General features: G+C 40.5%; 1 protein-coding gene across 8 annotated transcripts in view; it reads right to left on the bottom strand.

The window, feature by feature from the left end:
* IQSEC1 (IQ motif and Sec7 domain ArfGEF 1) overlaps positions 1–14,429 on the bottom strand; it is a 718,662-nt gene that overhangs the window by 405,751 nt on the left and 298,482 nt on the right. The gene's annotated exons all lie outside the window — the stretch shown is intronic.

Below are 14,429 nucleotides of genomic sequence, written 5' to 3'. Positions count from 1 at the left end.
GGGACACCATCACAGGGCCTAGTAACATCAGCCACACTATCAGAGGCTCATTCACCTGCACATCCACCAATGTGATATATGCCATCATGTGCCAGCAATGCCCCTCTGCCATGTACATTGGTCAAACTGGACAGTCTCTACGTAAAAGGGTAAATGGACACAACTCAGATGTCAAGAATTATAACATTCATAAACCAGTCGGAGAACACTTCAATCTCTCTGGTCACGCGATTACCGACATGAAAGTCTCTATTTTACAACAAAAAAACTTCAAATCCAGACTCAAATTGGATACAATTAACTTAGGCTTGAATAGAGACTGGGCGTGGCTTAGTCATTATATAAGGTAGCCTATTTCCCCTTGTTTCCCCGCCCCCCCCCCGCTCCCCTCAGACGTTCTTGTTAAACCCTGGATTTGTGCTGGAAATGGCCCACCTTGATTATCATACACAATGTAAGGAGAGTGGTCACTTTGGATAAGCTATTACCAGCAGGAGAGTGAGTTTGTGTGTGTGGGGGGGGGGGGGTGAGAAAACCTGGATTTGTGCTGGAAATGGCCCACCTTGATTATCATACACATTGTAAGGAGAGTGATCACTTTAGATAAGCTATTACCAGCAGGAGAGTGGGGTGGGAGGAGGTATTTTTTCATGCTTTGTGTGTATATAATAAGATCTTCTAAACTTTCCACAGTATGCATCCGATGAAGTCAGCTGTAGCTCATGAAAGCTTATGCTCAAATAAATTGGTTAGTCTCTAAGGTGCCACAAGTACTCCTTTTCTAAGATCATGGAGTGGCTCATTCTACAGCCACTGTCTTTAGCTCCTGTTCCAGGGAATGGGACCTAACAGTATGCTTTGTTTGCAAGAAGAATATTTTGAAAACCCCAAGACGATCATGATGATAGGCAGGGGTTGTATACAGCACTATGCAGTGATGACATGAATAGTATTACTATTATCTATTATTAAGTATCATCAATGTATGCCCCGCAGGCATTTATGTCTTCATTATTGCATTAAATATGCATGTTCTGGTGTTTGGAAGCACTTGCTGTATGCAGCATGTTAATCTTACAGGAAGAGGGGAATGCCTCAGTTTTGTCTACCAACAGATGGCACTGGTCACTCATACGTAGTTCCTGCAGATACACCCTTGTATAGCATCATCTGTCTGTTCCTAAAAACAGAATCTGTTCCTCCTACGTACATCAGAGAACTTGTGGAATTGTGCCTTCTTAAGCAGGTCTGGCTCCACCCATTACTGACATTAGATAGCCCTAAATCAACATCATCTGAACACTCTCACCCTTCATTTAATCTGCTTCTTGATAAATTAATCAGTGACACAGGGCCCCACCTTTATTACAACCTAACAAATACCCATATAAAAGTGCATTTAACATGCAAAATACACCATAGCCAATACTGTATGACATCATTGTTGATTTTGCTTCGTTGGTAATTAGGAAGCTGTCAGTGATCTTGTACATTAAGTCTTTCTTCCCTCCACTCCCAATTAATGAATTTAATCCTCATTCATGGCAAAAGGAGTTATGCAAAGGTATCATGCAGAGAGCTGACCCACTATGTGACCTTTGGATCTCTGTCTGAATCCTCCTGTTGACTGCTAGTGTAAGATTTTTTTTAAAAAAATAACCTGTCCCTTCTCTCTTTTAAGGTCAGATGCCTGTTTTAAGATCACTTTGATTAGTAGTGTTGCTATTTGAAAATTAAACACCCAACTAGTCTGATGGCTTGACAGACATTCAGTGGTACAGGAAAATGGGACTTGGACAAGAACTCTTGCTGCTTGGGTTAGAGACCTCTGCAATGCAGTCTAGCTCCTGTGGAGGGGTCCAAGGCCAAATTTAGGGGCAGGTGATCACCTGGGGTGCTGGGCTTGGGAGGCGCTGGGATCGGGGTGCTGTTTTCATTGTTAGCAACAAAAGGGAAAATAGAATGTTTGAAATAAAATGTTTCAGTCTTTGGATCTCTACGATGCTGTGCTTCACTTTGCGAGGGCAAAGGCGAGAAAAGTGACCTTTTGAACTACAGGACGAGGGTTAACATTCTAACTCTGCCACCTACTGTAACACTATTTAATACTGGTCCACCCAATGTTGGTGCACAGTTCAATTTCCTGATGTTAGCACATTTCAGGTATTCTTAAAATTAAAAAGTTTCTATAAGCTTAGAGTAAATGAATTTTTTACTTGCTTATATATGGCATGAATAAATACATATTTACAGATCCTAGCATGCAAATTTATCATCTTATATGACAGGGATAAATCATGCATCAAAGTAATGAAATGGGCTACAAATGCAATAAAAAATAAGGTATTGCAAAGTTTAACAAATGGAGGGGGTGTCCCAAAGACGATCCTCGCCTGGAGCAGCATTTGGTCTAGGGTTGGACCCCGACGGGTCAATGACAGCATCTCTGGATAACTAATTCATGTACCAGCACTGGTATCAGTCTTAGAAAGGACAGCATGGAGAAGAAAGCAGGAGGCAAAAAAATATAATGGTGATCTCCATGGCAAGGAGCGTGGAAGTCCTGAGAACCCTGAGTTGCTGGGGCTCTCAAAGTTTCTAGGCTCACTGCCAGTTTCACCACTGCAATTTCACTCAGCAGCTGCTGGTCCAGGGAGCAAATTTCTATTTGGAAATATGATATTTTGGTGTTTCCAGCTCATAAGAACTTGCAAAAAACAAATTTCCAAATGCTGCAATTGCTTGCAAACCAGAAATCCTGAGTCTTGGCCATCCCTATGTACAAGTGCTAATTTTGAGTGCATCTTTTAATGGCAGAAGGAATAAAACCAGAATAAGAAACTATAGCAAACTGTCTGAGGAAAAAGCACATCAAAGATCTAAATTGATATCTGATTCTACAGCACTTCACTCCAGCACGCTATTGGCTGGATTGTGATTGTTGGTAGTACAGATGAGAATGTGCAGTTCTGTGATTTCTGTTATATGTACAGATTACAATCTCCCCGCCAGCCCTGGAGTAATCTGCAAATGCTGGATCATCCATCAACTGATTTTATGAAAACAATGAGTTTTCAGATGCTAATATGTATAGTAATGTGTATATGAGGTAAAAGCTCTTTTCAAAGCCACCCCAACGTACTGACGGCACCATATGTTAAGAGAGTGTATATTAGGAACATGATGTGTTCATGTGTTGTTCTTCACAGGCAAAACCTCATCGGACAGAATATTGTACATAGGCAGAGTAGTACACCAACACTTCTGTTTGAGGATAATTTTCAAACTCGGAACACAAAATGCAGATTATTGATAAAGTCAGTGACCTGCCTTCTGCTCCTTGTCAAACCCCTCTTTCTATTGAGAGGAAGGAAACTCCTCTCAGTGACCTCAAACCAGGAGAGAGAGTTTTGAGTGGGATTTTTCTCTTCAGGAGAAAACAACTCTGAACTGCCCCTGGACCTCACAGAATAGGAGGAGCCAGGTGTCACACTGATCACATATTCAAAGACCAATAAGCGGGATAAAGCATAAGTGACCACAAACTGCAGGGAAGACCAAATGTAGACTGCAAGCATGCTTCCATTCAGGAGACATGTTATTAGGTTTGAAGGTGGACTGAAAGGGAGATTGGCTCTGGATGACTAAAATAAGGCTCCCATATCCATATTTAAGTTCCTAAAATAAAAGTGACCTGATTTTTCAAAAGTGCTGAGCACCCATAGATCGCACTGACTATCACGTGGCCACCGTAACATTTTACTATTTCCTTAATTATTCCTTTACATGCTTGTAAAGTGTTTGATTTTGCAAATGACATGACCAGTGACTAGATTGTCCTCACTTGGCAACCTTAGATGGTTTTAGAAGTGAAATTTTCACTGCTGGAATAGTTTTATGGTCTAAAGAGGTATACATCCAATTTATGTCACTGGCATTTCCCCACAGTAATCAGACTGTTTTGGTGCTAACGATTTCCCCTCAGTTCAGTATTGAACAATGTCCATGTTAATTATCTTTAATTTTTCCACTACTCTTTTACCACCAATAAATTCATTCTGCTTCGTAACTCCGTGCAAGACAGATAGAGCAGAACACCAAAATGTTGCTGTTTCTTTTCTGCATTACAGAGATTAAAACCACAACCCAGAGAAACCTGAAAGCAATTAAATGAGGCCTTTAATTTAATACAGAATAACATTCTTATAGTAATGAGTTGACATTTTAGTTAAGCCACTTAAATCAGGAAAATCTTCATTCCACACTAGGGTTCAGTTGTCAGAATTGGCTGTTCTGTATTTGAAAAATGGGAATTTATATGTCTAAGTGCTAATCTGACCATGCAAATACCAGATTTCGACATGCTAATAAGACTTTGAAAATCAAGGTATCCCTTGTTTTACAGAACTCTTAGAATCATAGAATCATAGAATATAAGGGTTGGAAGGGACCCCAGAAGGTCATCTAGTCCAACCCCCTGCTCGAAGCAGGACCAATTCCCAGTTAAATCATCCCAGCCAGGGCTTTGTCAAGCCTGACCTTAAAAACCTCTAAGGAAGGAGATTCTACCACCTCCCTAGGTAACGCATTCCAGTGTTTCACCACCCTCTTAGTGAAAAAGTTTTTCCTAATATCCAATCTAAACCTCCCCCACTGCAGCTTGAGACCATTACTCCTCGTTCTGTCATCTGCTACCATTGAGAACAGTCTAGAGCCATCCTCTTTGGAACCCCCTTTCAGGTAGTTGAAAGCAGCTATCAAATCCCCCCTCATTCTTCTCTTCTGCAGGCTAAACAATCCCAGCTCCCTCAGCCTCTCCTCATAACTCATGTGTTCCAGACCCCTAATCATTTTTGTTGCCCTTCGCTGGACTCTCTCCAATTTATCCACATCCTTCTTGAAGTGTGGGGCCCAAAACTGGACACAGTACTCCAGATGAGGCCTCACCAATGTCGAATAGAGGGGAACGATCACGTCCCTCGATCTGCTCGCTATGCCCCTACTTATACATCCCAAAATGCCATTGGCCTTCTTGGCAACAAGGGCACACTGCTGACTCATATCCAGCTTCTCGTCCACTGTCACCCCTAGGTCCTTTTCCGCAGAACTGCTGCCTAGCCATTCGGTCCCTAGTCTGTAGCTGTGCATTGGGTTCTTCCGTCCTAAGTGCAGGACCCTGCACTTATCCTTATTGAACCTCATCAGATTGCTGTCCTTCAGACTAAAACCTAATGGTTAGCGATTAAAAAAGCCATTGCTTATATCTATGAGTGCCTTTTTAACAGAATCAAGCAGATACAGAGAGAGATTTGTACTAGCCTCAAGGTTGCTGTTGCTTATGCCTATTCCCTAGACCTAACTGAAAATGTATACATTTCTAGAAGGTACTGACAGACAGTTTTGAAATTTTGTTTCTCATTCAAGGATGATTTCAAGTTCTTTTTATTTAAACTGGATCTATTTAGCAGGGTCCTGCTGTAACAATAGTTGTTCCCTGCTGTTATCATGGCAGGCAATAAATGGGCTGGGACTTATCAGCAAGAAGAGCAAGGTTACCGCTGGTATCAGGCCAGTTTGCCACGATCCCATTCTTCTTGTCCACTGCTAGTCCCAGTCCCACATCCCCAACCCTTCCCAGACCTCTCCAACACCTCCTGACAGTAATGGCCAAATAAGGCAGACTTCTCTTTAAAAATAAAAGTTAAATTTTAAGAAAGTACAAGTAAAAAGCTTGCCCTCTGCAGGAGCTGAACCCACAAGACAGATGACATTAGTGGCACTTTAACTGCTGGTGCCACAACACTGGCTTGGAATCCTCGGCGTCCAAATCTATTTTATTTACTTAAAGGAATAAGGGCACAAAGAATGCACCTGACTGGTCTGAGAGCAGCCGCATGCCTGCTTTTCTGGCTGGCTCACTACACATGGTGGCCACAGAGCAAGGCAGCTGTCTCAGTAGAATCTATGAACATAGGTTATTCCTGTTTATTTTACTGCACAAGTAACATCTGTTTTGCCCACTGACTTTCCAGGAGCAATTGAAGAAGCTATCTTAAGCAAGAAGAAAATGGAACGTGCCCTCAATTTGAGCTAGCTTGGTACTAAAATTAATGAATTTTTATACTAATTCTTTGCTAGCAGCAAAGAGGTTTTAGATTCAGTATGTGAAGTTGGGATCAAGATTTGAAGTGTCCCATTTGTCTGAAAATAGCACAAGCTACTTCTCTAACAAATGGACAATAACAGAATGCAGCTGTGTTCCAGTTGTATCTACCCAATCATTGCAAACAGTGGTATTGACAATACTCCAGTCCTGTGTAAATAATTATATAAACAAACTACAATAGTGAATCATAACTTCTTTATGTACTGTGATTATATTGCCCATGTGACCATACAGAATTTTCTTGTCCTGTACATTTTCATCCCTTCGTATGCATAATGATTACATCAGTGTGACTATGCAACACACACCCAAATACAAAACAGATTGCTGTTTACAAAGAAAGCAGAAAGACTGCAGGAGACAAATGGCTGTATACAAATTGAAGAAGAAAGGGAAAATATCAACAAGAACATTTCATACAGATTGTCTCAGGAAAGTACATTGAATGAATCAGGCAAGAGTCTAGAGGAATAAAATATCAACAAGCAACTGAAATTCAAGACAGAAGGGATTCAGACATCGAAAAGAATAAAGAGTGTTTGCTATCTCTGGGACTTCACAGAAAGAGAATCAAAATATGGTGAGCATGCACACTTTAATGGCCAGACATAATGTGAGTTGGATATTCCACTCAAAGTAAATGCAATTGGCAGTTTTCCTAAGAAACAATACTGACTAGAAGTAATAACTGATTGTAGTAAGGCACAATACTTTGCATTGTCACTTGTTCTGCAAAATATTATATATTGAAATACATACTGTCTTTTACAGCAGAGGCATAAAACAAAATCAGCCATAGGCTGTACAAACTGTACTGTCATCTGATACTCATCCCCCGTATGCCCTGCCTGAGGCAGCCTAATAGCCTGAAACATCAGTTCCTAGCCCTGGCCACAGCTGTAGGGCCACTGATGCCCGTTTGAGACAAAGAAGAGATAAGACTATCTCAACACAGAGCAGAGCACAGCACTTGGTGTGCCTGGAGACCTGGTGGCTGGACTTCTTCAGAATCTCTCTCTATCAGGGAGTGGTTGCAAGAGACCATAACTTAAACTTCTCACTTGGTTACAGGGGGGTTTATCTCTGGGAGCTTGAAGGAGGGGAGTTGTTCAGAAAACTAGTTAGTGGAGATGGCTATATAAAACATGCATGGTGGTGACAAAATTGTATATATCATGCATCTTAGACAGCCTCAGCCACATTCTGGCAACTAATCCAACTCTGTCACTGCTACTTAAAACACTCCAAACCTCCCAGCAGTTTTACAGCCACCAAATTTTAAATAAAACACAACCTGCCAAAGCAATGTTTCTTTCTTAACATGAGAACATAAGAATGGCTATACTGGGGTCAGACCAATGGTGCATCTAAACACAGTATCCTGTCTTCCAGGAGTGGCCAGCGTCCACGGTTTCAGAGGGAATGAACAAAACAAGTAATCAAGGGATCCATCCCATCATCCGCTCCCAGCTTCTGGCAGACAGAGGCTAGAGACACCCAGAGCATGGAGTTGCATCCTTGACCATCTTGGCTAATAGTCATTAATGGACCTATCTTCCATTAACTTATCTAATTATTTTTGAACCCCGTAATAGTTTTGGCTTGCACAACATCCCCTGGCAACGAATTCCATAGGTTGACTATGAATCGTGTAAAGAAGTACTTCCTTTTGTTTGTTGTAAATCTACTGCCTATTAGTTTAATTGGGTGACCCCCCCAGTTCTTGTGTTATACTATATAACACTTCCCTATTACTTTCTCCACACCAATCATGATTTTATAGACCTCTCATATCCTCCTCCCTTAGTTGTCTCTTTTCCAAGTTGAAAAGTCCCACTCTTTTTAACCTCTCCTCAGATGGAAGCTGTGCCATACCATTGAATACTTTTGTTGTCCTCCTCTGTACCTTTTACAATTTTAATATATCTTTTTTGAGATTGGGTGACCAGGACTGCATGCAATATTCCAGGTGTGGGTGTACCATGGATTTATATAGTGGCATTATGATAGCTTTTGTCTTATTATCTATCCCTTTCCTAATGGTTCCTAACATTCTGTTAGCTTTTTTGACTGCTGCTGAGCACTGAGTGATTGTTTTCTTGTTTTCAGAGAACTATACACAATGGCACAGTTGTGGAATTTTACCCACAATATGCTACATTACTCAATGGCCCAGTATGAGATTCTGAACCAATGACTAATGTAAAGGGAGCTTAATGCCACTGAAAAGAGGAGATCCCTTATCTTTCAGTGGGGCATACAACACTTGCTTCTAGCTTTGGAAGGTCCTAAGATACCAGACTTCAAAAATCAGCACATTTTAACGCACAGAAAAGCTGTTTTAGGTGCAGTTGTGTTTTTTAAAAAGAGGGTTTTTTAAAAAAAATTAAAAATGTATTCAGTTATAGTTCTTTACTTTTAAAGCCTTTACAGTTGGACTCATGGTAACAAAAGCACCTAACTTTACAGACCAGAAGATACAACAGTTTGTCCATATGAAATGACTACTTTTAAAGGTCTCTAAAATATTTCCAAAGTGACATATACTAGCTTACATCATACATGGCTTCACCACTGGCTTGCTCTCTCTTTCTCTCCCACCCTTGGGAGTTAAGGGAGCTCCAGCCCCAGATAGTGCCACTATAGACGGTAGGAAGAAACAGGCCACGGGGACCAGGTGATGGGTGCAAGGTGGGTTTTTTAGAATGGGGGAGAGCCTGGCCTGATTTGTGCCCTATGTGGTGCTCCTAGACAGGGGCATGGGCTACTGGAGCCATAAGCCAGGCCAATGGGAGAGGGCCTGCTGTTAGAATGTTTGTGTATTTAGTTATTATTTTGGTAGGCTACAAGCATTTCCCTGAGGAACATGAGTAAAAGAAGGGAAATGGTGATTTTTAACCATTTATAACTCAGCAAAAGCTGACTGGAATTTCACAGGACAAAGAGAAGGTATTTTCCTAGGCTGAGGTTGTTCCTTCTACTGAACAGCAAAGGTCTGCTGCAAATAATAGAGGTGGAAGAGCTTCACAATGAAAAAGTTGCAAGACTCTTTTGTAAAGTCAACTGTTAGGCAATCTAAATGTAGGGGCTCACAAATCATTTCCCTTTTTAATCTTCATTATTTTTTCCTATCCTGAGACTACCATAGATTAACCATTGCTTTCAAATATAACTGAAATATTGAGTTCAGGATATTACCTGTCCTTGCCTCAGAATTCACTCCTGTGAACCATTTAAGAGTTTGGATATTTTTAAAATCTACATTTGCTAGAGCAGTGGCTCTGAATCTTTCCAGACTACCGTACCCCATCCAGGAGTCTGATTTGTCTTGCATATCCCCAAGTTTCATCTCACTTAAAATCTACTTGTTTATAAAATCAGATATAAAAATACAAAAATGTCACAGCACACTATTACTGAAAAATTGCTGACTTTCTCATTTTTACCTTATAATTATAAATTAAATCCATTGGAATATAAATATTGTACTTACATTTCAGTATAGCATGTAGAGCAGTATAAACAAGCCATTGTCTATGTGAAATGTTAGTTTGTATCGACTTTGCTAGTGCTTTTTATGTAGCCTGTTGTAAAACTAGGCAAATATCTAGATAAGTTGATGTAAGACCTCTGTGTACCCCCAGGGGTATATGTATCCCTGGTTGAGAACCACTGTGCTACAGCATGTAAGTATATGATCCGCCACCCTATTCTACTTACAAAACAGGCATCTGTATATATTTGACAAAGTATACACTGAAGAATTATTTCACTGCTAAAAGATAGCACAATTAAAAAAAGACACAGAGAACCATGAAGCCCAGCAAATCTCACAGCAGCCTACTCAACTGATAGAACCCAAAGCAACTACAAGGCCACTGCACCTACTCGCCGTCTTTGGAACACTTGAAGGATCCAGCTATGAAAAAATAAACTGCACTACACGCCTTTCTCTGTTATTTTTTTCACTGAGTCAGACAGGGATAGTCATGCAGGCTATACACTTAGCTATTTGATACTTAAGAAAATACATTTTTGAAGCAAGACCAACTTTCTTAATTGAAGCATAACTATTTTGAAAATAATATTATCTATCTACATAATCTTTACAATTAAGTGGACTTTTAGATACTTTGGGTAAAATTAATTCTTTGTTATTAAAGATAAAGGGCCTGATCCTTACTTAAGTTATGGCCATAAATGAGTATAAGTGAGAATCAGGCCCAAAGAAAATATAGAGACATTGTATTGCCTAAGTAGCAACAGGAAAGATATCTGATATGGGAACAGCAGATCTGAGGCTGGTTATGTTATGAGTTACAATCAGTATACATACTGTTATTACAAAAGTTATATTCAACCCAGCTCTCTTTCTCCTGTTCTATTCATCGTAGTGCAATAGCAAAGATTTGTGTTTAATCAGTTCATTATGCTTCATCCATCTTTTCTCCAGTAGTTACATTATTAATCTAACCCAGCAGTAAGTCATTCCACTGTGAATTCATCCGATGAAGTGGGCTGTAGTCCACGAAAGCTTATGCTCAAATAAATTTGTTAGTCTCTAAGGTGCCACAAGTACTCCTCTTCTTTCCACTGTTCTTTGTTTTCTTATTTTTGCCAACCACATTTTCACAGGAGTTATTTGTTTTTGCAACCACAGAGGCTCCAATCAAAAGAGATATACTCAATAGGTATTTTTCTGTTTAATTTCCATGCATCAGAACATTTCTCCCACACTAAAACAAGAGGCTTTTGGGGAAGTATTCCTATAATCCCTTCTGTCAATTTTCTAACATCACACAAGAAGTCTTTCAATTTGGGACTGTCCTAGAAGTAGATCTGATTTTTTTTTAAATGGATTTGTGTTCTACAGTAAATTCTGATATTTTGACATTTGTTTCTGTCCTGAACGGGGATGAAAATGTTGAAGTATTGAAATTTTGGAGAATAAAAAAGTATCAAGAAATTTAAATTCTGAAGCAAACAGTTTTGTTTCAAGATGACAGTAACTTCTGTAGCTGCCTAAGTCACTGTGGTACCTCACAGGAGGTATAGTCCCAGGTCCCTCCTCCTACCATTGTCACCTGGGCCAGACTACAACTCTCAAGATGCATTGAAGTCTCTCCCAGTGGTTGAGCTGCTACTGTTTATCATGGGAGATGTTTTGTTTCAATTTTCTTGACAAAAAAATCTGCCAAAACCCTATTTTCTGATGGGATAATATCTTGTTCAAACCTTTTTGAGTAGTCCTACCTAGAAGAAATGAAGATGCAAAAGATTTTTTTTTTAAAATGCGGTGAGCTGAAATACCTTTTAGTAATAGATGTCAAATACTCACAAGTTTTCAGGAAATCTGATCTCTCTGGTACTGTACCATAAAACTTGTGGGTTTGTTTTACCTAAATGTAATGAAGCACTGCCACAGAGCCTGGGAAAATGAAACCTCAGCATCATAAGATGGAGAGAACAATAAGATGAATGTTGAACAATAAAAAGAACAGGCTTTACTTCCCTTTCTCAATCCATACTGAAGATTAACTGAAGACTAAAACGAATAAATGAAGAGGAAAATAAAGAAACTTTTGACCTTTGCTGCTTTATGATATCAGAAGAACAGAGCTAAGTAAATAATTAAAAAAATTAGCTTAATTCCATTCATGGAATGTGCATGACTAGATTTCATTTTTTCATATTTATTAGTTGTTCAAAATTATTCAAAAGCATTATTCCAGTATTCATTGTTAGCTATTAACTGGTTAATTGAGATTGGTCATATAGGTCACATAATAAGGCTTTTTAGTCCTGATTTTATCATGTGGACAAGTACTCCTAGAATAAATACTGATATAGTACATGTAAATTAAAAATCAAATTAAAATTTGCATGGCATGGCAGTATGTCTTCAGAAAGCAAATACAAAAGGGGCACAAGTGTGGCTGAAGGGAATTCATTTTGAGTGAATATCCAGACCTTATTTTTGCAATATTTTCTCAGATCTAATAAACAGCAGGTTTAGGGGGGAAGGGATAGCTCAGTGGTTTGAGAATTGGCCTGCTAAACCCAGGCTTGTGAGCTCAATCCTTGAGGGGGCCATTTGGGATCTGGGGCAAAAAATTGGGGATTGGTCCTGCTTTGAGCAGGGGGTTGGACTAGATGACCTCCTGAGGTCCCTTCCAACCCTGGTATTTTATGACTTTCCCAACATCACCCCTCCCCCACCCATTTCAGCATTGAGAAATATCAGGTCCTTACTATAATCTCTTTGCTAGAGGATCAGAATAAGATCCATCTTTTAATTAAGATCTGAGTGTAATGAACATAACAATGGCCACACTGGGTCAGATCAATGGCCCATTTAGCCCAGTATCCATCTTCCAACAGTGGCTATTGTCAGATGCTTGAGAAGCAGTGAACAGAAGAGGGCAATTTATCGAGTGATCCATCATCCTCTGTTACCCAGTACCAGCTTCTAGCAGTCAGAGGTTTAGGGACACCCAGGGCATGGTGTTGAGTCCCAGACAATCTTGGCTAATAGTCATTGATGGACCTACCCTCCATGAATTTATCAAATTTTTAACCCAGTTATACTTTTGGCCTTCACTACATCTCCTGGCTGCGAATTTCACAGGTTGACTCTGTGTTGTATGAAGAAGTACTTCCTTATGTTTGTTTTAAACCTGCTGCCTATTAATTTCACTGGTTGATCCCTGGTTCGTGTGTTATGTGAAGGGGTAAATAACATGTCCTTTTTCACTTTCTCCACACCATTCACGATTTTATAAACCTCTATCATATCCCCATTCAGTTATCTCTTTTCCAAACTGAACAGTCCCGGTCTTTTTAATTTTTCCTCATATGGATGCTGTTCAATACCCCAGATCATTTCTGTTGACTTTTTCTTTACTTTTTCCAATTCTAATATATCTCTTTGAGAGAGGGTGACCAGAACTGCATGCAGTATCCAAGGAGTGGGTATACCAAAGATTTATATAGTGGCAGTATGAGATTTTCTGTCTTCTTATCCATCCCTTTCCTAATGGTTACACAGTTGTGCAAGCCTGGCATACAAATGTTCAAGTTTTAAATTTTCTAGATAGCCAGTTAACCACATGATTTTTTGGGGGTGGGGAAAATAATACATTATTTTTAGAAATGGAGAATAATCTAACTATTGAAAATCTCTCTTTATTCTGACTAAGCCTCAGAGTAGGTGGTATAGGGCCCATAGGCGCCAACTCCATGGGTGCTCCAGGGCTGGAGCACCCATGGGGAAAAAAATGGTGGGTGCTCTGTGCCCACCGGCAGCCCCCCTATCAGCACCTCCCCTTCCCCCCAGTGTGTCCTGCTCACCGGCGGGCCCCACCGATCAGCACCTCCCCCTACCTCCCTGCACCTCCAGCCTGCCGCAATCAGCGGATTTGCAGCATGCAGGAGGCTCGGGGGACAAGGGGGAGGAGTGAGGACGAGTCACGCTCGGGGGAGGGGGCCGAACGGGGAGGGAAGAGGCAGAGCAGGGGTGGGGCGGAGGTGTGGCCTTGAGGGAAGGGGTGGAGTGGGTTGGGGCCTGGGGCAGAGCCAGGGGTCAAGCACCCCCCGGCACAATGGAAAGTCAGCGCCTGTGAAAGGGCCAGATTACAATAAACCCTGAGAAGCTTTACAAATGTTCTTTAAAAGAACTCTAGTACTCAGGTATGGCCATGCTAAGCAGAGCAACTAGCTCTCAAAATATATAGTTCTCTTATGTTGGATAATGGATAACTCAGCTACAGCAGAAGTCAGTCGATTTTTCACTTACCAGTAGAGTGAAAGGTCTTCCCCAACGTCCATATAGACCTTTTGTTGTGTAACTAATTTTCCATTGATTCAGTTTGCCTGGATAGTGCAGCCCTGCTTTAGGCTATGAAAAATGCTATTCATTTTAGTTTTTCTCCACAAGCCTCTTGCTCTCTGGAACTTGGACTGAAAGATCATGGGCCATTTCCCAAACGATACATCCTACTCACCTGCAAAAATCCTCTCAGTAGACATATATTTTAAAGTTTTGAATACAGTTTTGAGAGGCCTTTATTTCAGAGCAGAGATGAACTAAAATGTCTAATGACACTTGTCATAAATATAAAGGGAAATCCTTTGAAATCCCTCCTGGCCAGGGGAAAGCTCCTCTCACCTGTAAAGGGTTAAGAAGCTAAAGGTAACCTCGCTGGCACCTGACCAAAATGACCAATGAGGAGACAAGATACTTTCAAAAGCTGGGAGGAGGGAG

Source organism: Caretta caretta, chromosome 7 (genome assembly GCF_965140235.1).
Source record: "Caretta caretta isolate rCarCar2 chromosome 7, rCarCar1.hap1, whole genome shotgun sequence".
Taxonomy (NCBI): Eukaryota; Metazoa; Chordata; order Testudines; family Cheloniidae; genus Caretta; species Caretta caretta.
This window is presented reverse-complemented; position numbering and strand designations above follow the sequence as displayed.